General features: G+C 33.8%; 1 protein-coding gene across 5 annotated transcripts in view; it reads right to left on the bottom strand.

Annotated features, from left to right (window-relative positions):
* The window catches only part of LOC106869317 (choline transporter-like protein 2), a 90,668-nt gene that overhangs the window by 50,779 nt on the left and 13,065 nt on the right, over positions 1-26,824 (bottom strand). The window lies entirely within an intron of this gene.

Below are 26,824 nucleotides of genomic sequence, written 5' to 3'. Positions count from 1 at the left end.
AGTCGGAACAAATAAGTAGAGATGACAAAAACTTTCCACAAAACTGTCTGTACTAATGAGAGACAAACAAATACTCTGAAGACAAGATGTCACTCAGTCACCTAAGTTACCTTTCTGTAGCATGTTCTCCAAGACTGTAGAAAGAATGTACAAAAAAAACCCCAAAAACAATAGATGTCAAAATATGCAATGGAATAAAGAAGCCTGGCATTCAAATGAATCTATATATGGCATTAGTTTGCAAACAGTATTTATGTCATTTTCCTAGTAGGCTCAAACTCTGTACAATGTTTTCCTTCAAGAGACCCAATCTAGACATACCAAAGCTGGTCTAGACAGCAAACAAGACAGAACATGCTCTTGGTATAACACTAACAGTGCATAACTAAGTGTGCTACATATTTCCAAACTTGGCTGGCTTGTTGCAACATGGATTATCTGGTATAGTGGAAACTTGGTGGAAGGCAGCATTGCATTATACTTGTTACAAACAACAGAAATATATGGAACTCTAGTTGCATTTATACAATAACTAGGTTAAAAACATCTTTAGAAATTATGACAGTATCTCAAATGGATGGCTGAAACTTGTAAGAGTGAAAATGAAAAGTAATACTAATTTTTTTTTCCTCTAGGGAGTTGTTTCGTAAAGAAAGTAAAAAAATAAAACAAAAATCAAAATATGTTTTCATTACACGTATTTTATATTATATCTTGTTTTTCATATATTACAGAATTTAAACATTTAACTATATATCTTTTGTATCATTGATTTTTAATTCAGCTATATAAGTTTTTTCATTCATTCACTTCTTGCTCTCCATACTAATTTAGTTTCCTATTTTGAATGGTTAGAATAGCAAAATTTCTAGAATCTCTATAGTGTAAAATTGTTGAATAACAGTTATCCATTGTATGATTGCAACTACTATCTTATAGAGTAACAGTTGTATTATTATTATTGCTGCTGCAAGCACCAGTCAGTTTTGTGAAGCAATAAAGATGCCTGAAGCATAAAATAATGTCACAGCAGATGGTAGAATTGTTTGAGCTCTAAACAATGTATATTCTTTTATACATTTACTAATTTCAGTCATTTTGACTGCAGTCATGTTGGTGCACCGCCTTTAGTCAGGACTTATTCTCTGTAAGCCTAGTACTTATTCTATCGGTCTATTTTGCTGAACTTCTAAGTTACAGGGACATAAACGCACCAGCATTGGTTGTTAAGCGATGTTGAGGGAGGAGACAAACACAGACACACACACACATATATGCGATGGGCTTCTTTCAGTTTCCGTCTACCAAATCCAAGGCTTTGGTTGGCCCAAGGCTATAGTAGAAGGCACTTGCTCAAGATGCCACATAGTGGGACTGAACCTGGAACCATGTCATCTTACATGCAGAATTGTTTTCATTTGGGAGTTGTCCTCACAATGGTCGCATGCTGTTTACGTGAAAAAATGCATGGTTGAGCCATAACTATTGATTCCCAACCACATCAGCAAATCAACGTCATGTGATCCAACCACATTTGTTAGAGACCATGTCCTTAATGTGGCCTTGTGTACTCCAACATTGCATGCAGAATTGTTTTTGTTTGGGAGTTGTACTCACAACAGTCGCACACTGTTTATGCGAAAGAGGGCATGGTTGAGCCACGACTATTGATTCCAAACTGAAACAGTTGTTTTCAAGCGCTTCCTTGCCAATTCACCCCACCTTACCACATTTCTTTCATGTAGATTTCTCTCATGTGGTACTGCTGAGCGCTCCCACAGGCTTAATTTATCATACAGATGTAGTTCCTATGTCTGCTGATTGTTCAGCGTGGTAGTGGCAGCGCCAATATATACACCGAGAGCTTTTTGGTGCGTTCAAAAATCACATATCTCCACCCACTTTTCAATGACAAGGTTAGGGCCTGGAATCTTCCAAACAGATGCAGGATATGTCACTTAGTTGAGTTAGCCCTTCATTTACTCCACAAATGTTTTGTCGTCAATGCTGCACTTCCCCACATCATGTTTCAACTTAACTGTACCCTATATACAAACTATGCTATTTAAATCCTGAGCAACGGTGGGTATCTCTGCTAGTTAATGATAAAATATTGCCAATATACTGGAAATCAATTCAACTGACTATAACCAAACCCTACAAAATCTATGGCATTATCTCAAGAGATAAAAAATATTCAATGAAGTCATTATACTAGCTTCATTGAATGTACAGAAACATTCAGTTTAACTCAAATATCCAGTTGCAAAGAGAAAAAAAATCAAAAGATCAACAAGCTATTATAATCTAAGTAGAACTATTAGTAAAACATTGTGAAAACAGACTATTTTTCCCCACTTTGACAAAAGACAAATTAAAGGGCAATGATATATATTATTTTATAGGTTTTATGGTGGATAGGCAAAGGAAAAAAAAAAGTTTGTAAATGCTGACTTTTATGTAATGCGCCCTTTAAATAAATGGTTCTTCCAATAGTCATTAAGTCAAATTTATAATTGGTAGCTTGCTTTCAACTCAACATGGATCCTATTTGAGAAGGTTTGTAGTCTAACTAGCTTGTTACATCACCTCTTAAATGAGTGATCTCTTGATGATGACTGAAACAGTTCCAAAATATACTGTATATTTTAAGTACACTATGCCAGTTATTATTATATAGGTACAGTTAACCATATCCAATGCTTGTCTACCTCATTTGCTTCTGGCTCTTATTTTCAAAATTCAATGTTCCTGTGTCTCCAACATGCAATATCAAATGTCTTACACAATTCATAGTATCTCTTCAAACAAGAGAGAGGGAGACAGAGAGACTTTCTTGCTAACAGAGGCAATATCTCAACATTTCCCTGAGCTTTTTACACCATTTCAACTATACATTTGCTCCATTCATTCCAGAACCTAAGTAACAAAAGTTATCAACTACATCTAGCAATCCATCTAAGCAGTTCACTGACTTCATTTCAATAACATTTCTGCTGCTAACCACATAAATGCATCTAAAGTTCTTGTTCTCCATCAGTCTGCTGAGGATGACTTCATATTTTGAGTACACAGTGCACCAGATGCACTATCAATTTCTTGCTTATTCCCTTCATATATATAAAACATGACTGCCTTCCTGTTGGCAAAGTGCTTTATATTTTATACTTGAAAGAAACTACTGCACTACTTTCAATAGGTAATGTGCACAGAAAGTACTTAAAGACATAGAAGTCTTTTAGATTGATTGTAGTGAATATATAGAATAGAAGAGCAGGCATGCTTCTCATATATTTTATAGGAGTGAATTAGTTGGAAAGAGGTGGCTTACGAACTTATATAAAATACATCAAACAGCAGATTTGATGAAGCTAATTATGATAAGAGGATGTGGTGGTGGACAGTGATAAAACATATATATGGAAACATACTCATGTTAGTGAAAACATACTATCAAAGTATAACTGAAACAAGCACCAATTTAAACAAAATTGTACCCATCCTACATACAAAGAATCTATGTATGTGTGAGTGTGCATGTATATACATATGTACATTCATACATAGATACATATTGATGCACAGTACTGCATAAACACATACAAGAGGAAGTAATTAGGAATCATGCATTTGAGACAGATTTTCTTGCAGATTATCTGTACAGTAAATGAATAAAATCTATCTATCTAGGTCGTCCCTCAGGACACTCCAAATAAAAAGAAGAGGAAAGAGTGGGTAGTAGCTGGTAGAAACAGTGGTGTCAGCAGAGTGTTATTTCTAAGAACAAAATGCTCTTTCTAATTTGTGCTTTAAATTGTCCAATTTAAATGTTTTCATTTGTTCCAAAAGCAGTTGCTAATTTAGTGATGCTTTTTCTCTCTGTTGTCTAAGATCATGTATGTATTTCTATTGTTAATGTTCTTTCCCTTTGACACTGTAAGGTTGCAAGACCTTCGTACATTGGGCCTCACCGAGGCGATGACTACTGACCGAGACCTTTGGAAATGTGCTGTGCGTGAGAAGACCCGGCAAGCCAAGTAAGATCGTTGCCAGTGCCCCTGGACTGGCTCTTGTGCGGGTGGCACATGAGATGCACCATTTTGAGCATGGCCGTTGCCAGTACCGCCTGACTGGCTCCCGTAGGATTTTCTAGTGAGATCGTGGCCGTTTTCGTGCGGGTGACACGTAAAAGCACCCACTACACTCTCTGAGTGGTTGGCGTTAGGAAGGGCATCCAGCTGTAGAAACTCTGCCAAATTAGATTGGAGCCTGGTGTTGCCATCCGGTTTCACCAGTCCTCAGTCAAATCGTCCAACCCATGCTAGCATGGAAAGCGGATGTTAAACGATGATGATGATGATGATGATATTGCTATTGTTTTGGGTTTAAACTCTGCTGAGGTTGGACTTTACTTCTCATTCTTTTGAAGTCGATGAAATAAGTACCGGTTGAACACTAGGGGTTGATAACATCACTAAACCTAATTTCAGGCCTTGTGCCTATAGTAGAAAGGATTATTTATAGTAGAGGAGTGGTTTTTCCACCTTAGTCTCTTATATCAGCAATCAATCATAAGTCTCTTACACACACACGTGCATACACACGTGCACACACGCACGCACACACATAGAGGGGCAACAAGGAATTTAGTGTTAGATGATTTTATTTAATAGAAGTTTATAGATAATTTTAGCACTTTCTTGAGTTACTATTTAGCCTCAGGTCATCCATTTTATGATCAAAGGTGTTTGTTATGAACAGCTCATTCAGAATGTGTATGTTATCCAATACACTCTTACCTTCTGTGTGTATGTGTGTGTGCGTGCACACATGTCAGAAGTTAAGATTTGAGAGAGATTTAATTGCTATTTCTAGCAGGTTGAGTGATTCTCACTGGCTCAAAGTTTAAACCTTGTAACTGATTGAGTATACCACTCTTAGTTTTGCTGTTGATTTAGTTTAGATGTACAAAGCATATGTATGTAAATCATTAAAGAAATACTAATATTATAAAAGTATGTATACATATTAATAAACATAGAAGCCTATAAAACATTAACAAAACAAAGCATTTGAGCCAATGATCGTGCGTAGAATTACAATTTAATAACTAAGATGGCCTGAGTCAAAGTCTAGCTTTAATAGAAAAAAACCCAACTTAATCACAGATTAAGCTGACCTGACTCAGACCTAAATGATTAAGCATAATCTGGATGTGTGTGATTCACATTGCGATAAGGTGAATCAATCACACAATAATATATATTACCTGTTTCTTATATATTTCTAATTAATTCTATCAATATATATATTTCTGATTGTATTTGTTTATCATAAAAATATCGATATATACTTCTGATTAAATTGTATTTATTTATCATTAAATCAATAGTAGTCATGAATTTTGATCAAAGGACTTAGGTATCTCTTGATTAACTCAATGTTAAGGTTAATAAGGTTACTCATTCTGTACTTCACAAGAGCATAAAAGCCATGTATTATATATATATAACAAAAAAAAAAATCAAAATGTAATGGACCAACGTTTGTGTTTATTAGAAGGTCATTAAAAAAGAGGAAGTAAGAAGAATAGCTACCTTGAGTAAGGGAACTAATGAGAGAGAACAAAGGAAGACTGCTACAAAGAAAATAATAGCAGGTTGACTACCAGATTGACTACCAAACAAGCTAATGGGGCAGCCCCTACACAGTTGCTCAAACTGCTATATATAGCAACCAAATCTCACTCAAATCCCACTTTCATCATCTTAAAGACAGTTGGAATGTTTTTGTTAACATAGGTCTAATTAGAGGTGTTCAAAACTAAGCAATAATAAATTTTCATGATGACACAAAATTCTATGGGTAGGGCATAGTCAACTGAATAACCTTAATATAATAATATGGATACTCTATTGCAGGAGGGGATAAGTACTGTAAATCAGAATGTGAAGAAGTATGATTAAATACTGCAAGGTCAAACAAAAATACCTTACAGTATTTAGTTGTATCCCTCTATAGTTTAAATCTTGTCAGAGTTGACTGATTTTATCCTTTGACAGCTACCTAAAATAAATAAATACCAGTCAATTCTTAATGTCATTTTAATTTTATAACATCTTCAAATGTGCCTGTGTTAGCTTTATTGCTACCGACAATGATGATTTTTAATTTTGGCACAACTATGTAATATAGGTGAGTGACTAAATCAACCCCAATGGCTTTAAATATCACATGTAAACAGTAATAAATAACGAGTACTGAGAAATTATCTAAATAACAGCATGGTTGTTTCAAATCCTAATATCTATCACAACACAGAAAGAAGCAGTGGTGGATACACTGCTTACCAAATTACAAGCAGATGAACTCTTAAGAAAATAGGTTCCACTGTGTTACAGCATGTTATGGATTTCCCAGACAGACAGAAGCTAACGCCATGCCTATCAAATGGCATTATGTTGATGAAAAACCCCTAAAAATAGCTCCAACTTTGCTAGCTATGTAAAAATAAGAGAATAAATATCATAGCGTATAGTAGCATTTACCCAGAATAACATTTCCTTATGTTTAGTGACAAACTAATTTATATTTGTTGAGAAAGGAGATACAACAAACAGAATATCAGTATATTACAGGTTATTTGTTGCTTATTTCTACTGGCACTGGAGAAATAAAAATAAAAGTAAAGTTAAAATTTGAACTTTTAACTAATAGGAATGAAACTAAATGCCTTCCAATATTTAAACAACCACCCTTACTCTCTATATTCCCTCCACTACCTTTTCTTAAATTGAAATAATATTAAAATGCTTACACTTCCAAAGCAGGAAATGAACTCAAGAAATACTACGATCTTAATTCTTACGATTTATAAAACAAAACAATCCAGAACTTATAAAATATACATATGCAGCTGTTGAGAACCTAAGCACAACATTCTCATGAGAATTAATAGACATTTCTTTTTTCCTTTTTGTGGAAGAGTATGATTGAAATGAGATTCGTCTGTGGTTTTGAGAAGGTTATATAACTGCAGTGAGGTTTTATTGTTGGCTTGAAATTTAAATCTTGAAACTGCCAATGCCAAACTTAACTATGGATTTTAATTATTGCAGTTTTACATAAACCTAGAACCATGTAAACTTTCAATTTCTAAAAGTTTCCTATTTCATATATTTGTAGCCATACCAAGTGAAAGCAAAGATTTATTACAAATTTGAAGTAACTATAATCTTAAAAGATTTTTTTAAATTAAAACATCTGACTTTGCTGACATAGGTTGTTATTAACCTATTTTAATGTAAGGAACATTAGAAATGCTAATTAGACCTAATTATGCAGGAAGGGAAAAAACAATATTAATGAATGATTTAACATTATTTTCATTTATTCAGTTAGTGCAGAAGAAAACTTCAGACATACTTTGGTCTTAGTATGCCCACATCAGCAAAGCACAATCTTCACTTGCCAAAGTAGAAATGAAAAATTATTAAATAAAAGTTGTAGAGTGTACATTAGTTGACACCGAAAATAGAATTTGTCCAGTGGATAAATAATTAGATATTTTCTATATGAAAATAATAGCAAACGATAGACTAATGTTATTTTTTTCTTCATCATAAAATTATGTCTAACATTTTAATGCTTGTTCTCCCAACAATTTATTAATTTCATTTCAATGCAGTTGGCATTTCTGAATTATTTGTTTTTTGAATATTTCCATTTTCTGAAGCACAATCTTGCACATTTAGTGATTTTTTTCAGTAAGAATGATGAAGTCTGTGTCTCATGGATGAGGACACAGTAAGACCAATACATGTTAACATAACCATTGTTTTTCATACTGAAAGCATCATTTACTGAAATGTGCTTTCAATTACTGACTAGAGCAAAAGAATACAAAATAATGATTAGATTTTGTATTGTTTTATTTATTATTATTATTATTATTATTACTACTACTACTATTATTATTATTATTCAGTGAGCTGGCAGAATAGTTAGCCTGCCGAGCAAAATGCTTAGTGGTATTTTGTCCATTTTTACATTCTGAGTTCAAATTCAGCCACAGTCAACTTTGCCTTTCATCCTTTCAGGGTCAATGAAATAAGTACCAGTTACACACTGGGGTCGATGTAATCGATTTGCCCTCTCCTCACAAATTTCAGGCCTTGTGCCTATAGTAGAAAGGATTATTACTATTGAGTAAGAGAGTAGCGCATGTGTTCAAAGTGACACTGGGGTACAAATATACAAAGACCAATATACCCATCATGACTAACCATCAGATAAGAGTACACCAGGCACATGCTTCACAACCAAATGTGCACAACATGGTGACCTTATATCAAGTTAAACAGTGCATGATCTTGTAAGTGGGGCTCAGTTAAAATTGTTTAAGGATGATGAACAAAACACCCATGTTTCCAGAGGTGAATTATTCAAACCCCAAAGAATTCCTCTCAACACATGGCTATGATGCTCCCCCACTACTTCTGCTTGTGATCAGAGACGTACATATTGTCAGCCACCAAGGGATATGCTCAACTGCTTAAGATCAAGCAACTCTGTGGTACTGAGCAGAATATCTGCTGCAGCCCATCTTTTTATACCAAAACAAAACATGTACATGATAACACTTTCTAATCAGTTAAGATCAGAAGCCATGACAGCCAGTGTCTGGTACTGCATTACTATTATAATATTTGTTCTAAAAGCAAGATTTGTGCTTGCAACTTTTGATAATGGATAGTGTCATTAACCCGCCCACAAAAAAAAAAAAAAAACACAATATTAATGTTTTCTTCCTGTTATGATATCAGAGGCTAAGTCTTTTCATATTCATATCTCATGAAGTATTGTGAAAAGTTAGTTTACTGGCATAATTTTCTCACATTCTATCTTGTCTTCACCTACTTATCTTACAACTCTTTCAATCTCCTTACTTCAAGTTAACCTTTAGCTTCTTCCTCTTTCGACACTAAATTCCTTATAATTTACTTGATATGCAATAATTGTCCATCTTCCTACCAATTTTCATATTCCACTTTCATATGCTTACTGTTATAAACATCTGAATGACTGAACTTTTGTGCACATTATAATGTTTGGAATTTTTTTTCTTTCCTTTTTTTTTTTAAATATAGCTAAATTTCCTAATTTAATAAGCTTTGCTCACTTAGGTTACTGAATGCAACAAGTGTCAAGAGATTCAAAATAAAAATAAAAACTTTCACACTGCGGAATAAATGTATGTTATAGACCAGAATCTATGACCATTTTGACTCCTAGCTACTTTGCTTAATTTACATTGTTATTGCTCTTCGAGAAATATGGATGTCATACAATCTCATCTCCCTACAAATCCCTATGAAATCCCTTTACACTAAGAATGCAATCTAAGCCAAGCAATGATTATCAATTTTTTCAGGGAAGTGCATGTTTTCCATGTATCCTAAAAGTTTAAATATTAAAAGATTGTCCAAACTATATTCACTTCAAGTAACCTTATTACATAAAAAACTTCATCCAATTAGTAGGTATAATATACAGTTGACTATAATAAATGTCCAGCTGTTTTAAAAAGATTATTATAAAGAAAGCTACTTAGTAGAATATCTCCCATAAAGACAAAAATTCTAAGAAATCTATTTCTTAACTTGCAATAGAGGTGCATTCTCTATTTTAATTTTATCACAATAAATACTGGCCTTTGATTAACAGGATTAGGCCCCAGGTAACTTGCCTGGCATATTTACTATCAGTCATCTAGTTTTTGTTTCTAATGATAAATGGTTCTTTCTCCTCATGTAATATTAAAAATATGTGACTAATATACAATATATATTCTACACTTACTACATGTTGGAGAGTGGTCTGATCCCATACCATACTAAAAACAAAGTATAATGGGGTTTTGGACTTGTGGGTAGTTAATATAATGTTCAGTGGATAACCAAGGCATTAAAATCAGCTTTGTGTGACAGATCAACTCAGAACTGGAGTCACAAAATCAATGTGTAGAATCTTGCTATTTGAAAACAAAAATTTAAAAAAAAAACCTTCCAAGACTTGCTATTTTTTTCTATGCTAGAAAGAGGTTTTTAAGTAGTTGGTTCAGTACTTGTTTTTTTCTTTTTCTTTTGTTCTGAAAAAAAATAATATAAGCATTCAGATGTTTTTGCAATATTCCAAAGCTACCTCCTTAATAAATAAGAGAACCATCTCTGCTGCTAATAAGGACTGACTATTTCCTAATACTTACTATGAATGTAACATTGTACTTGGTGAGATCTGGACAATGTATTTCTAATTAGTAGAAGAAATACTACACTGACGTGCACAAAATTCAATTTTTCCATTCGTTCCCTGAATAAAGTTTAATAGAATAAGTACTAGCTTTATTCTAGAACTGAATATTACTATAACCATCAAATCCCTTCCTTAAAAGGGCATTGAGTATGATAAAGAAAAAAAAAAAAATTGTCCACCATAAAACTATTCCATGATGATAATTTTCAAAACTAGAAAAATAAAGCTGAAAAACACTTGCTAGCAACACTGAAAATACATCTGAATAACAAAGCAAAAACTGAAAACAATAAGAACCAAACTGTCTGTCATATGTCTAAGAAACAAAAATTCTTATTCAGGATTGAAGAAAAAAGACATTTGAAAGCAATTTTGTAGAGTAAAATTGGAGACTTAAAAATTAATGTAACATCCAAACTCATGTGATTATAAGTGGATAAAGAGTAATATAAAAGCTTTAACACTCAAAAATGCAACAATTTAAAAATGCGTATTCAATAAGATGTCCATTTAAACAGCAGTTAATGATAAATTCTAGATACTTATATGTAGTATTGCTGAGTTTCTGAAAGGCAACAAGTTATCTAGAACTATTTAAAATATGACAGGAAACAAATTCAGTTCAATTCATGTAAGTTGAAAATACAAAGTAAAGAAAATGATTCATCTGTTGACAATGGAAATGTCAGATACAATAAATTAGACACACAATACAGATCTATTACTGATTAAAACAGACAGACACTTGTCATTTCAAACAATAGTTTGAAGCTTCATGGCAATATTTGTTAGAAAATTAATTTGATTAACTCTCATTCCTTTTTAGTGACATCATGGTGCCACTTTAGAGTGTCGTCTACCTGGCCATTTAAACTTTAGTGTGCAACCTGATCCTAACTCTTACCCTAAATCCGAATCCAGATCAGGTCATTTCACAGTGTAGATTACAAATACTGGGGTAGAATGTATGCTAAAATAGCACCAATATATTTCAGATATGTAAATTTTAATGCTTTTCTAAATATAATTAGATATTTGCCTTTTCAGAGATTACAGTTCTGTATTTCTGATTAATATCCTAACTACTAATCTCATTTTTTATGTTTTCATTTCCACTATATTTCAAGTGTTAGAATTTTCAACAACATTCAAATGACATTTTTTCAATTTCATAATGGTACTATGAATTAACTGCTAAATCTTTGATATAAACATTAGATATAAGTGGATATTATAGATGTTATAAAAAATATATTCGTGGTATATAAATCCAAAAGAGGGAATGGCAGATGCTCTGCAGTGTGTGTGTGTGTGTGTGTGTGTATGATAATCACCTGGCAAGTGATGCACACAGCATTAAGAAAAATTGCATTACTGTTAGAACAAATTACTATATGGATTTTGTCACCCTGCTCCTCCTCCACTATTATTGGTTCTGAGAGTCCACATGTCTGTGATAACCTTTTATCACAAACACTGGATCCAAATCAACAAAAGCAGCTTCTTTCTCTCCCATCCTCCAATTACTCAAGAAGCCGATTTTTTTTTTTTTTTTGACTAAACACAAGGCTAACTTGAGCAGAGTTCTAATCAACTAAATGAATTCATTCTTTGGCAATCAAGACAATAGAATAGATAGTAACACTCAAATACAAAACTGCGGTAAATTCAGTTGATGGTAAAAGATGCGGATAGTGTTTGTTTCATTATTATTATTATTATTATTATTTATTTTGTAGCCAGTGAAGGAAGGGTAGTGTCCATGACCGTTGAAGGTTCACCCAGAACATGGTGAGGTTGAGATGATTGATGTTCAATTTGAACTTAAATAGTCTGATGGCTGTAAGGAAATTGTGGGTAGAGCAAAGGTTGCTGCTTTAAAGAGGAAGGATTGAAGAAAAGTATTACAGTAGGACAGCAGAGTGGGTATGAGACAACATAGAAATGAGAGGGGCAAGGTAGGAGTATTAGATAGATTTGGGTGGAGTGGAAACTGGGCAAATGGGACTTGCTAGTTCAAAGAAGCAAAGTTGTTTTTGCAACTGCAGGAATTATTAACTGGGGGAGGGGTGTTGATTACTTATAAGGAGCTACAAGTATTCTCCTTGTGAGTCCTGAAAGAGATTTTCTGAAAATTGTGCTAACATTATATTCAGTCTTTCGAAATTTTTCTACTCACAAAAGCAACAAGCTGAAACTCCTAACTTTGCTGTTTGGAAAGCTTTAACAGGCAAAAAATAGGTGTGTGTGCGCGCGCGCGCGCGCGCGTGTGTGTGCATGCATACAGAATTATAAGAGATATGTTTCTGACTTATATGAAGAATATGAGAAGATATGGCATTCATACTTTTACAAGACATCAAAGTTTGACCATGCGTCTCTATAAATTAAAAAACTATTGAGCACTGTTTCTAATCTTAGGACAAAATAATAAACAAAAATTATGAAATAAATATACTAGTATTAAAAAGTGTTGATAAATATTAAATTTTATTCCAGACCATTATTTTAATGCTCATTTTACCAAGGGTGGATGAATTAAGTAGATGTGTTGTATAAACCTAACTTATTCCACCAAATACAATCCAATGAATTTACATTATGTATTTCAAGTGTTACATATTTTGAAGCAATCCACATCTATAACATTACTAATATATAGTTTGTTTATTGAAATATGTTACAATCCATGCTACATGAAAAGATGCTGTGAGTTTATAGGTGATAGTTAAGTGACATGATTGACACCTCTCATTTGCAATACCTACTTCATAGTCTGGCATAAAAGGGCTTTTGTTTTCACCTTTAGGAGGCCTAACTACAGTTAAAAGAAGGATTTGTGGAGAATTAATAAATAATACAACCAAGTAATGTAGGTAAATCCAAAGACCTAAGGGAAAAGTAATCACTGCAGAAGAAGACCAGGGAAGAGCTGGTTGGTAGCAATCGCTTTAGGGATGAGATGACGTTATACAACACACCTACTTAATTCATCCACCCTTGGAAAAATGAACATTAAAATAATGATCTGGAAAAAAATTTAATATTTATCAACACTTACTGACATTTATTTCATAATTTTTGTTTATTATTTTGTCCAAAGATTAGGGGGCAGTGCTCAATAGTTTTTAAATTTGTATAAAAGCATGGCCAAACTTGTATTTTAATTTGTTACTGAAGTTTAATAACTCACAAAGTTAATGCTTTGGGGTAAGGAGGTCCTTTTCCTTTCCTTTGTTTTCTTTGTCTTGCAAGTTACTTGATGTCACTTGTGACAGTCTCACACAAAAGAGAAACAAATCTTGAAGAGGTTGGTGTTAGGAAGGGCATCTAACCATAAAAAACATGGAAGCTGACGTTGGAACTGAACACAATTCTGTGTAGTTCATTAGATCTTGTCAAACCATCCTACTCATGCCACCATGGGAAACATGTTTGATGATAATAAAAGCAAAAAAAAAAAAATGATGGAAAGATTATAGCTTATATTGTTGATTATTCATTATATTGGCCTCAAAAGGATGAAAAGGATACGAATTTGGAAATAAAGGCCATAATAATTCTGTTTTTTTACTTCATTACTATCATCACCGTTGTTGTTGTTTAACGTCCGTTTTCCATGCTGGTATGGGTTGGATGGTTTGACTGAGGGCTGGCAAGCCAGAAGGCTGCACCAGGCTCCAATGTGATCTGGCAAAGTTTCTACAGCTGGATGCCCTTCCTAACACCAACCACTCCAAGAGTGTAGTGGGTGCTTTTTATGTGCCACCGGTACGAGGGCCAGTCAGGCGGTACTGGCATCGACCACGCTTGAATGGTGCTTTTTATATGCCACCAGGATGGGTGCCAATCAGATACTGTCATTGGCCACGACAATGTCTTCACTTGACTCAACAGGTCTTCGCAAGTGCAGTTTATTGCGCAATGATTGAAGGATACTCTTAAATGAACCAGTTATGCTGCACTGGCATAGGCCATGGTTACAGCCTCACTTGGCTTGCCGGGTCTTCTCAAGCACAGCATATCTCCAAAGGACTCAATCACTTGTCATCGCCTCCAAGAGGCCCAACGTTCGAAGGTTGTGCTTCACCACCTCCTCCCAGGTCTTCCTGGGTCTACCTCTTCCACAGGCTCCCTCTACTGCTAAGGTGTGACACTTTTTCACAAAAAAATCAGTAATTCATGTTGAGATAGCTGATACCTCAGATGTGCAAGATTCTTTGTAAAAAGAAGAAGAAAAAAACTAATGAATTTACCCCAAGAAACTCAAATACTACTAAAAAAGACCTGAAGGGGTATAAACAGATGTTACTGCCAAGAATGTGGCACAAACAATCCAAAGATCTAGTCTTCAGTGCTAATAATAGAAAAATGAAAAACAGTCAAGCAAATGGCTACAATTTGCCAAGAGAAGAGAATGAAGTAGTATAATGTGAATGTTTTTTTCCTAATAACATTGAAGAACCAAGAAACAAAACCAACTCACAGACTTAGCTCACTTCTTGCTCTACAATACTTACCTCCCCACTCCCCAGCATAATTATTGATTACAATCTGGAACTATCTTAATGATCACTATGACATTCTCTTAAAGTTTTGTCATAATGCTGTGATATTTTATAAGCACTTATACAACGAACTACAATTGAATATTGGCAATTTTGCAAAGCAAACTAAATAGTTAAATAAATAGAGTTTTAAATTTATGCAGATGTCTAAGATAAGTTTGATAAAATAAAAAAAAAATCTTTATGATGTATTGGTGAATAGGATAAGGGAAGCTGCCAATGGAAATGGTTACAGTAAATAATTTTAAATATTCATGCCAGTTTCCTAATGGTACACACAAAATCTAAATCAGACTATTTAATAAATCGGTTAATCAAGGCACTGCCATCCTATTCCTGCCCACATTTTTCCTGCAGATGTTCATTCTGGGGTTCACCACATCAATCCCAAATTTTGAGCAAGGTGGGGGAGGGGAGGGGGATGGCTATAAAAAGGTCGACACTACCCATCTCTTCCTGATAATTTATCTAAATGATGTGCAAAGGGGATGGTTCTATGCAATCGCTCAATCTGCTAGAGATTGCAGCCAAATCTTTTTCATATCACCTTACCACCCTATAAACAAGATACATTGCATAAGGGTCATGCTAGATAGTGTTTGAAAAAACCCCCAGAGGGAATCACCTTAGCAAGAATACTTTTAATCATAGGCTTGCTCAATTTGGGTCAATTTACAGCTAAACAACAACAGTAATTTATTAAAAAAATAGTTGATCATATTTATATTCAGTTTTACAACTTTTTTAGAAGGATACTTTACAATTAAAATCATAAACTCTTCTTTCTCCCTTTCCCTCTCTAACTGATGTATACCGTATAGGAGATACATGGTATTTATCTCCTCTACTGCCAGACGTATTCCTGTCCCTCTTTACATATTCTAGCCTCCTGTCACTTGGCACATAGCCACATCACCTCAGTTGAGGGGGTCTTGTCTTGCAAGTTACTTGATGATGTCACTGCTGCTGGTGCCATGTAAAATGTACCCAATACACTCTTAAGTGTTGGCATTAGGAAAGGTATCCAGCCATAGAAACCATGCCAAAATAGACAGTAGAGCTTGACACATTCTCCCGATTTGTCACCTCCTGTCAAACCACCCAACCTATGCCAGCATAGGTTGGAGGGTTTCACAAGAGTAAACATTAAGGTCCTCCTTCTAGCATAGAAGGAAGACATTAAATATTAAACAAAAGTATTTCGAATGATTATTTACTGACAAGCATAGTATCTATAAAAAACAATGGGTTTTTTTGTCTGCCTCCTTTCAATAATCCTTAATGTTTTTGCTTCAAATCTTGCTTATATTTTCTGGTTTTTCATTTTGTCTTCTTTCATTGAATCTACCCCCACTTCCTCTCCTTCATTATTTTCACTGATTCATTCACATACTTAACTATTTCTTCCAGCAATGGTGGATTGGTAAAATTGTTTGTGTCACACAAAATGCCTTGCAGCATTTGTTCTGGCTCTCTATGTTCTGAGTTCAAACTCAGATTTCTTAATTGCCCACAAGGGGCTAAACATAGAGGGGACAAACAAGGACAAAGTGATTAAGTCGATTACATTGATCCCAGTGTGTAACTGGTACTTAATTTATCGACCCCGAAAGGATGAAAGGCAAAGTCGACCTCGGTGAAATTTGAACTCAGAACGTAACGGCAGACGAAATACCACTAAGCATTTCACCCGGCATGCTAACATTTCTGCCAGCTCGCTGCCTTTTTCTGACTTCAAATTCTGCCAAGGTCAACATTGTCTTTCTGTTCTGTGGTCGATAAAATAAAGTACCAGTCGAGTACTAGGGCTGATTTAGTCAACTAACCTCTATCCCCAATTAATAGCCTTGTACCCGTGTAAGAAACAATTATTTCCTATCTTTGTCTTTAACAGGCTATATATTTCCTTGTTTTTTTTTCTTATCAAAATCTGCCTCAACTTCTTTTCTTCATTTCCTCGTGTGCTTCCATCCATGTACAACATTCACTTTGTATCATATATGCATTTATCTCAAACTCTATAATCTTCTCACTCTCAATACCTATATTTTTAATCATATGTTACTAATATAGAAATCTATCTTATCTCTCTCCTTTTAGGCTATTTCTTCCTACTTCATTCTTTTTTCCCATTACTCCCTTATTTCACTGTATGCTCACATGACTGTTTTACTGCTGACTGATGGTTACCTCTCTTCCTTTCTGTTACTTTCTCATCTATCTAGTTAACTATCTAATCCCTCTTTGTGTGTGTGTGTGTGTGTGTCTCTCCCTCTCTCTCACACACACAAACTTCTCACAGGGCAACCACAATGTAACAAAAGGACAAACACAAGTAAAATAGAACGCATGACTTGTTTTTCCTTATTCTAAGATTCTTATCACACAAAACTTTTTAGCTTTCATATCCTAGATCTTCCATTTACTTTATTAGATCTTGATGTGATCATATTTAATTGTGTAAATTACAAATTTGTTATTGTTATAATGTTCAGTAAATGTACAGAAGAGATTAATTGAATCAATCTACAAGACATACCCCTTAACAATCACAAATATACTGTGGAGATCAATCAATTGGGCATAACCCATAACAAATGTGTGACCTTTTCACCGTGTCAGAAATATGCTGAGGTCAGTCAATCTACTGTATTAACTCTAAGCAAATGTATGACCTTAGCACACTATCAAAAATTGTAATTTTATTAGGCTGAAGTAACTGGACAAAATACCTAACATTTTGTCTATTTACTTTTAAGTTCAAATTCCACCAAGCTAAGCTTCACCTTTTATCCTTTTGAGAATCAAAAATAAGCATTAATTAAGTTCTAGGGTCAAAATAATCTTCCATGTTTGGCCTTGTGCCTATATTAGAATTTATCATTAGCAGTGTTCTGCTGAAAACTAAGTTTCTGAATTTATTTGTCCCACCTTCCTGATAATAACTACTTTCTAATTCATTTCTTTAAAATCTTACTAAAAGTTAGATTTTGAGTAAAAACATGTTTGTTTTTCTCATAGAGAATATGAAGAAAACATTGCAAGTGAGAGGTGCCAATCACTCACTTTTCAATGTATATCTATTATAAATTAGGGCATCCTTTCACAGTAACAAAATCTTCGGTTATACTCTTTCCACATCAATCAACAACCAAGCTTTCAACAATAGAAATTATAAAATTCTTTAATATCATCAGTTTTTATGCTTATTTTCTCAGTCAAGGTTTCTATGGTTCAGACTCATGTTATCTTGTGAGAAACTTCATATGATGTTACTTACTTGAAACAAGTTTTTCTTCAACTTATCTCTAGCTGCCATACCTTGTTTTATTATTATCTCATAGATAACACACTTTCCCCTAAGATATATAATCATGCATTACATGGCCATACAAGTTTCATTTTAGCACTCATTTGCTAATGCATTTGATATTCAGTCAGTATGTCAATACAGCAAAGGAATTTCAAAACAGACACTCAACCTGTTAAAAAAAATACAGCCAAATTACCTCCAAATCACACCCAACCATAAAAAAAAAAGGAGAGGATACATTGGATATGGTTTAGAAACAGAATGGCCACTACTTGAATTTCTTTGAACATAGGTGTCTTTAGTCAAAGTTAGCCTTATGCTAAACAGCAACCCTTTTGCACTCAAAGTATTTCAAGAGTTTACAAAATATATCAAATTTATTTATCTCTAATTAGTGTATGTCTTCTGCATTCACAACACATATTTCACTGTCATACAATATCACACGATCTATTCTTTCTAGAGAGAGAGAGAGAGAGAGAGAGAGGTCTCTTAGATTACCAGTGGCAGAAGCAATTCCCAAAACGTTTTTTCATTCATTTCTTATCCTACAAACTCTGGTATCATTAACTCAACTACTACTATTAATCAGGTCATCTAAGCAAAAGAATCTTTCTTTCACTGACTACTAAATATGTAACTGTTTTTATTTCATTTATTTTCTACAATAGGAGATTCCAGTCATGACATTCTAGCAGTAACCCAAATAAAACTGAGCAAACAAATTTAGTGTTATTCCCAAGTCAGTCCCAAGAAGATTAGTATTAGCAAATTAAGTCAATGTGTCTGTAAAATGCCATTCATAGCAAGAAATAAACTAAATTTGATTATACTTTGCATTTATTTTCTAATGGAGATAATTTATGGCTCTAAAAATAGGACAAAAAAACTTGCTTAGGAAATTAATGTGTACACACACATACACACACACATAATACTTGATAATTCAATATGTATATATAAAAAAATGGTAGTTAAAAGAATAAATGTAAAAATACTAAAATAAGAAGTAGAATAAATTCATTATAATTTCACAATGGAATATCTTCACAACCTGACTTAAATTTCTTTTTAAACCACTTGTTTCTGTTGTTTTTTGTATCTTATTGGAGAAGAAATAGCAAATATTAGTGAATGGGGGGTGTAAAAACAAAAAACAAAAAAAACTGAAATTAATGCAATTTCTTTCTACTTTCCTTCTTTGGAGAGGGTAAAAAAGCCCCAAAAAACTAAAACTAAATTATATTTTGTGGTTTGTTAGAAGTTAAAAAGCAAAGAGTAAAAAAAAAAAAGAACCCGAAATAACAGGATATATTCTAAACAGCACGATTCTCACAGTATAAATTGTCTTTGTTCTCTCATTTAACCCCACCAGAAACAAAAACAAGCCTGGCAAAATCCATGATTATCAAATGATTGATGCTGGATGTTTGTCATTTCATAACAGACTCACTACTAATTACAAAGAGGAGGTGATGGGGAGAGGTAAATGGCTTCACAAACAAAGCATTCCATACTGAAATAGGTCAGACAAGTCAAAGACTTCAACAGGACTTTCATACATCAAGAGAAATAGTATGGAAAAATTGCTCTAAACTGTTGGGACAAATAAAAAAAAAACAATGAATATTTCCCATGGAAAGAAGGTCAGATTGTGTGGATTTGGACAGAGTTTCATACTTTCCTCTTTTAAGCTCTACATATTGGTTTTGATTTTTTATTGATTTAGAAAAACTGAGTATGTGTGAAAGGAAGGAAAGTATGTGTTGTAAATATTCATTTGGTTTCTTTACAGTTACATTTTAAAATTGTATAAAATTATCACCAAACTCGAGAAAAGTTTATGGGGTGAAAAATGAAATGTTGGTAAACTAAATATGCAGTTATTTCAGTGTATTAAAGCATGTTTATTATTTATTGTATACTTAATAAAACAGAGATAATTATGTCTCCTGATGCAAATAAAACTACTAGGAATTTCTCAAACATTTTGGTAAGCCATTAGATATTTCGGATCTTTTTTAAAACGGGGGCCACATTTTTCATTAACGAAACACTTTGAAACTTGGAACACTGGTAGAATGTGTCATATAAAACATCTTTTTCTCTTAGTCTTCTTAAAAAAAAAAAGAAATCCATAAATTATTCCATGTTAAAGTTGTCGTATTTCTGTAATTTCAACCAATCACTGACGTCCATTCAGCCGATATACATTAAGCGCCGACTACATAAACAAACGAGTCTGAAACAATTAACCCTAACCCTAACCCTAAGGTTAGGGTTAGGGTTAGAGTCAGGGTCAGGGTTAGGGTTAAAGCAAATTTAAAATGAAAAAAGCAAATAAAACGAAGAATCGTTTGTTTATGTAGTCGGCACTTAATGTATATCGGCTGAATGGACGTCAGGGATTGGTTGAAATTATCGAAATAAGACAATTTTTTACATGAAATAAATTCGAATACAAAAATATTTTTCTGTTCTATAACACAAAATAGATAAGTATACGAAGTTTGAAAGTCTTTCGGTACCAAAAACACTACGTAAAACATTAATGAAAAATGTGGCCCCCGTTTTAAAAAAGATCCGATATTTCTACAAGCCAATTAGGGAGTTTCTATATACAGGTTTGCTTGACTTTTAGAAATAGTAGCCAATTCACCCTCATGTTATATCCTATCTTTAAAAAAAAAAAAAAAGATAATAGAAGTTTGGATAATGTATTCCTAGATAAACAGTCAGAGAAAAAAAAACACCCAATAGTCATATTTCTGCTTGCAGCTAACTTGGCAGTCAAACAACTACATGTTTCATGAGGTACATGGCTCACTCTTCAGGTAAAAAAAAAATTTACCTTGTCAGCAAGGATTGACACTGGATTGACCTGCAAGAAATAACAGTTAATTCTTCCACTTATTCTTCCAGCAACAGTCAATATCCAACAATCCAAAAAAGAAATAATATGACTAATACAGTCATAGATATACATAGAAAGTAATGACCACAGATAGAATGCTTTTGATCATGTCTGCTGGATCAAAGAAGACCTGAGATTTTTGAAAACAAGTTTAATAATCATATTACTTGCCAAAGTTAGTACAGAGATACTTCAAAGAAAAGATCAATATTACTGATTGTTCTTTGTGGAGTGGATCTGATGGATTCTTTTATTCACTTACTGGATTATCTCAGGAGACTGGTCATGCTCAGACACTGCTTTCAAGGTTTTAATCAACTGTAACACTTTCCTATGGTGCTGTGCAGTCACAGTGAACTCAGAACCATGATTCTGAAGCAAAACTTAACCACAAAGCCAGCATGGCTTTCCATATATTTCTATATTAAAGATATGTTTACAACATGGGAAGTACAAGGAATGTCATGCTATGTGAAAGCACATTTGCATTGCTTAAAAAATTAATTATATTGGAGTAATACACAAACCAGTGGTTCTCAACTCAGGTCCATGTAAGATTTTGTTGCTCAAGTTTTTGTGCAATAAACTGGTCATACTTCTACAATACACAAAATACTTTTACAATGTTTTAATACAATTCCTAATAATATTCAATTATAAAAATATAATGGGATTTTTTTTCAAACATTGAGTGACTATGGGGATAAAATAGGAATCAAAGTCCATAGGCAAAAAATGGTTCAGAAACCATTGTTCTAAATATTTTTGACAAGCTATGTGACAATAAATTTGCAATATGTTTGATTAGCTTGTTGGTTCTCTCTTTAAGTAGAAACTTAGCTGCCACATGACTAACCAAAACTAGTATAGAACTACCAACTAATAAACATGAATCTGATGTTAACAGTACAGGAGAGGTTTACTAAGTATTTCAACATGTAAAATTATGGTTTGCCAAAAATATTTACAATATAATTTTGATATTATTTACATAACGTCGTCTCCTTCATTGGACACGAAACTTGGCTTGCGAAGACCTGTTGGGGCAAGTGGAAGCGAAATCGTGATGGCATCTGTGCCCAGTGTCGCCTTCGTGGCACTTGTGCTGGTGGCACGTGTAAAGACATTCGAGCGAGATCGTTGCCAGTGCCGCTGGACTGGCTCCTGTGCAGGTGGCACATAAAATACACAATTTTGAGCGTGGCCGTTGCCAGTACCGCCTGACTGGCCTTCATGCCGGTGGCACATAAAAACACCCACTACACTCTCGGAGTGATTGGTGTTAGGAAGGGCATCCAGCTGTAGAAACTCTGCCAAATCAGATTGGAGCCTGGTGTAGCCATATGGTTCACCAGTCCTCAGTCAAATTGTCCAACCCATGCTAGCATGGAAAGTGGACATTAAACGATGATGATGATAAGATTTACTTTTCATTGACTATATTATTACATATCATTAACTATTAATATATACTTCATCAACTTTAATTAAAATTTTGAGGTTGCCTTCCCTTACTTCTTTCAAATGAAATTTAATCATTTAGAAAGTGATTTACCATAAATGAAATCTACTAGCAGCCACTTAACTATTAAGTTTTCAACATGTATTTCAGGATATTTTTCCTAGTCGTTCTTTAAATAATACCAATCTGTGTTCATTCACAAAAGTCTCATATTATATCATTTTGTTCTAAGATCTGACAGTCATGGTTAAAATATGCATTTTGATAAAATCTAATAAAACTTAAATGGGCCCAGTATTTACCCTGCACTGCTTAATATTTGACCCACTTCTCACTACATTCCAATGTTAATTAATTTTATTAATCAACATTTGTAGGTTACCTCCCATTATCTTTTTTTAATGGAATTAATAATTTAGATTGTTCTTATAACAGTGTAATTTTAATTAAGAAAAACCAAGTATGCTAGCAGCCGCTTTATAACTAACTGCTTTCTGTCTTTTTACACAATGAAAATATTTTCACATGAACATGTTGAGTGAAATTCCATCTTACTTTATAAAATTCAATTGGCTGAAGCAGCTGAGACTTCTCTCTCTGATCAGGAAGCAACTTTATACAACAGTGAGAAGTTAAAAGACGTTATGATACTGGAGAAAATAAGGAAGAAGTCACTGTAGTGAGAATAAATAATAATTACAGTATTTGACTGTAATTACAGTATTTATTGGCCCTTCTGGGGTGACAAGTGAACATCAGCAGAATTTGAACACGCAATGTAATGAGCCACAATAAATACCAAATGGCATTTATTTTGCTTTATGATCTACTGATTCTGCCAATTCACCACAACAATGGTGAAAATAATGAAAGAAATGACGAAGATAAAATTTTAAAAATTATATACTAAATATAACAAAGAAATAAAAGAACCAGGTGGGCCAAGTTAAAACAGATAAGAGAATTGACACAAGAGCCTAGTTGTGGATAAAGATGAGAACAGCTTATCAAGTAGATTTAACCAGTTGTAAAAATTAAATACTATTCACATGCAATATGCAACAGTTCCTACTGCTATGAGCTAACAAGGAAACTCAACCTGCTAAAAATAGCAACCAAATCTACCACAAATCAAATACTACAAACTTCACAAAAAAGTAGTCACTGAATGATGTATTCCACAGTACACAAAAATGCCTGAAAAAGAGAGATGAGATGGTCATGGTTGAAATATCTTTGATCACAGATCTACTAGGTCAAGGCTAACCTAAGGCTAAACAATAACAATTGTTGTTATGCTTGTGTTTGTAGTTTTCCTATGCACAGATGTTCAAAGCTAATGATCTCAAGTTGATGTGATCATAACTTTTTTTCAATTTTGTTCTCAGAAAACAAATCCCCATCATCTAAATGCATAGATAAGATTTCTGCCTGGTTGATTATAAAAACTTTCATCAGTAAAATGGATAAAAATTATATTTCCCCACTTCATTTCATATCTATTTTCTTTGATGTACAAACAATAGTGGTTAGAGTCTCTTCAATACTTTTTTTTTTTTTTTTAAGTGCAGTGAATGTTTGATATTCTTTTAAATATCAACCACAATATTATCTAATCATTAAGCCAAAGGAGACTATATGGTTACTCAACATGCTGGGCAAATCTCTCTTATCACACCCTACCATCTTAAAGAAGGTAAGACCTGTTTCATACTGTAGTCCTATATACTAAAAAGAAGGAAGGGATGGTCATGGCTAGAATACTTTTGACATCTGCTCAATCAAGACTGACCTGGCCTGAGGTTAAACAACAAATACATCACTGAATCAATGAGGAAAGCTTTAAGCAATCATTTGATCAACAAGAAATAACAAAATGTCCCTATATCACATCCTAATGTCTTAAAAAGAATACATGAGCATTGGTGGAATCCTAGATATACTAAAATGGAAGAAAATGGGATGGTCATGGGTGGGATGCTTTTGATCATATAACAGCTTGATTAGGGCTGACTTGTGGGAGGATGTCCTAAACAATGGTACCTCTAAGTTAGTCAAAGCATTTAGCTGTCATATTTCTACGGAGTGGAATAAATATTCAGCCCACCTTGTACACTTGTCTTCTAAAAGAAAGGATTTTAAAAATTACAACCATTAATTTCACTACTGCTCTCAAACATAAACCTACAATCAAGTTACAAGTGCAATATTATCTTTTAACAAATTTATCTTCAATGATATATAATAACTGGAGATAAGCTCTGAATGAGAATCATTGAGATATAATTAAATGGCCAATACTAACACAATAATCTTATACCTTTCCTTGAACACTACAGTTTCTTCCATTATTAGGCAATTGCTATTATTTTTAAAGCTTATTTTTACATTAGTGAAATAAAAATTTCACCTATATTTGTCAGATCTGGCAGAGAAATTCTTGCAAGAAACTATGTTTAATCAATTCCTTTTTCAGAAGGTTTTAAATATTTGCCAGCAGCTGTCTTCATTTGACTCTACCCCTTATTTCTCTCCCTGTGCCAACAAAATATCATTTTAGACAATGTAAGATCTGGCAAAATCATTAGCATGCGGGACAAAATGCTTAGCAGCATTTCTTCCAGCATTTTATGCTCTGAGTTCAAATGCTGCCAAAGTCAACTTTCATCTTTTAGGGGTTGATAAAATAAGAACCAACTGAGCACTGGGACTGTTGTAATCAACTTACCCCTCCAAGTTACTGGCCTTGTGCCAATATTAGTTGCAAAGAATTATAAACAATATAGAAAGCTGACAATGACTGGAGAATATACTAACTGAAAGGAAGGATAAATGAAAATATAAAATACGAAGTGAATCTAATCACATTAAACATTCAGTTTCTAAGAAAAGCAACTTTTTTTCTTTTTTATTGGAAACAGTCATCTGATTTCAGATCATGATCTGACTGACATTTGCATTAACAAGACTTCCAGAACAAAGGGTGGCAAAGCCAACATCAATGAAACTTCAATCTAGAACAGTTTAACAAAAAACTAGATACAGTGAAGTATCTATGCAGGTTGCATACCATGTCATCTAAAGTTTTAAAACGATTTCTTACACAGATCCCAATGAAGCCCTATGATCAAAAAGTCTTCTGACTGTGACCATCCTATCTTTTTGTATAACATGGACGAAATTATCAAATGTGTTTTTCTTTTTCTTTTTAAGACAGTTGGCCGGTCAAGTAACGTAGCAGAGGCTCCTTCAAAGTATTCATATTCTTGTATTAACTATCAGCACTAGTTGACTCAATAAAATTTAACAGATTTAGCCGTCTGTATATTGTCACCAGTGTTGCCCCATATTTACAACAAAGACACTTAAATGGCAAAATGGTTTGCCACTGTAAAATTGATGATCTTTCTGTGGGATTTAGTCATAACTGAAGCACTAACAGTGTATTCTTAGTTTCAATTCTGTCACCACAACTCCAAGGTGAACTCCGGATATTAATGATTGAAATTTACCATGTTACCACTTAAAGATGGCTTCCATGAGCTATTGATGCAGCTCTTTAATGAGACATTCCAACGGCAACCATATTGTCTTATTCAAATAGTGTGTTCAGAACAACATTATCAAATAGATCATTCTTTTTTAAGACTGCAGGGTGAAACCTGACTGCTATTTTTAGCAGGTTGAACAACCATGCAGATCTTCCTCAATGGTTCTTCAGTCCTCAGTCATGGTGGCGGAAAAGGGAGCTATAGCATTGATGATGATGATAATAATAATAATAATTTAAAAAGGAGTGACGTAACTTTTCACAAAGGTAAACAGTCAAGACGAACAGATATTTCCTCAGCTGCCTATTGTAGCCTTCAGACGGAATAATAATATAAGAGAATTATTGACCTCCATATCTGACTCCAAGAAAATGAACATTGGAGTATCTGCACGCTGTACATTAAAGAACAGCCACAAGAGAGGTAAGCTCTGTTCATTGTGTAACAACATGAGTGAAGTGAATTCCATCAGAAATCATATCAGAAATGTTATGATTTATACAGAAGGTGGAACATATAAAGATTCCCATTTGGTGTACGCTGCAGAATGCACGAAATACAACTTAATTTATGTTGGTTGTACAACAGAACAATTAAACAAAAGGTTTAATGGGCACAGATTCGATGTCAGACACAATAACAAGTAGTCTGACAGAACTTGCTGAACATTTCGTTTCAAGCAGCTACAATTTTGAAGAAGAC

The sequence above is a fragment of the Octopus bimaculoides genome, chromosome 1 (assembly GCF_046866305.1).
Source record: "Octopus bimaculoides isolate indiv1 chromosome 1, ASM4686630v1, whole genome shotgun sequence".
Taxonomy (NCBI): Eukaryota; Metazoa; Mollusca; class Cephalopoda; order Octopoda; family Octopodidae; genus Octopus; species Octopus bimaculoides.
The sequence above is the reverse complement of the archived record's forward strand: the minus strand, read 5'-3'. Positions and strand labels throughout refer to the sequence as shown.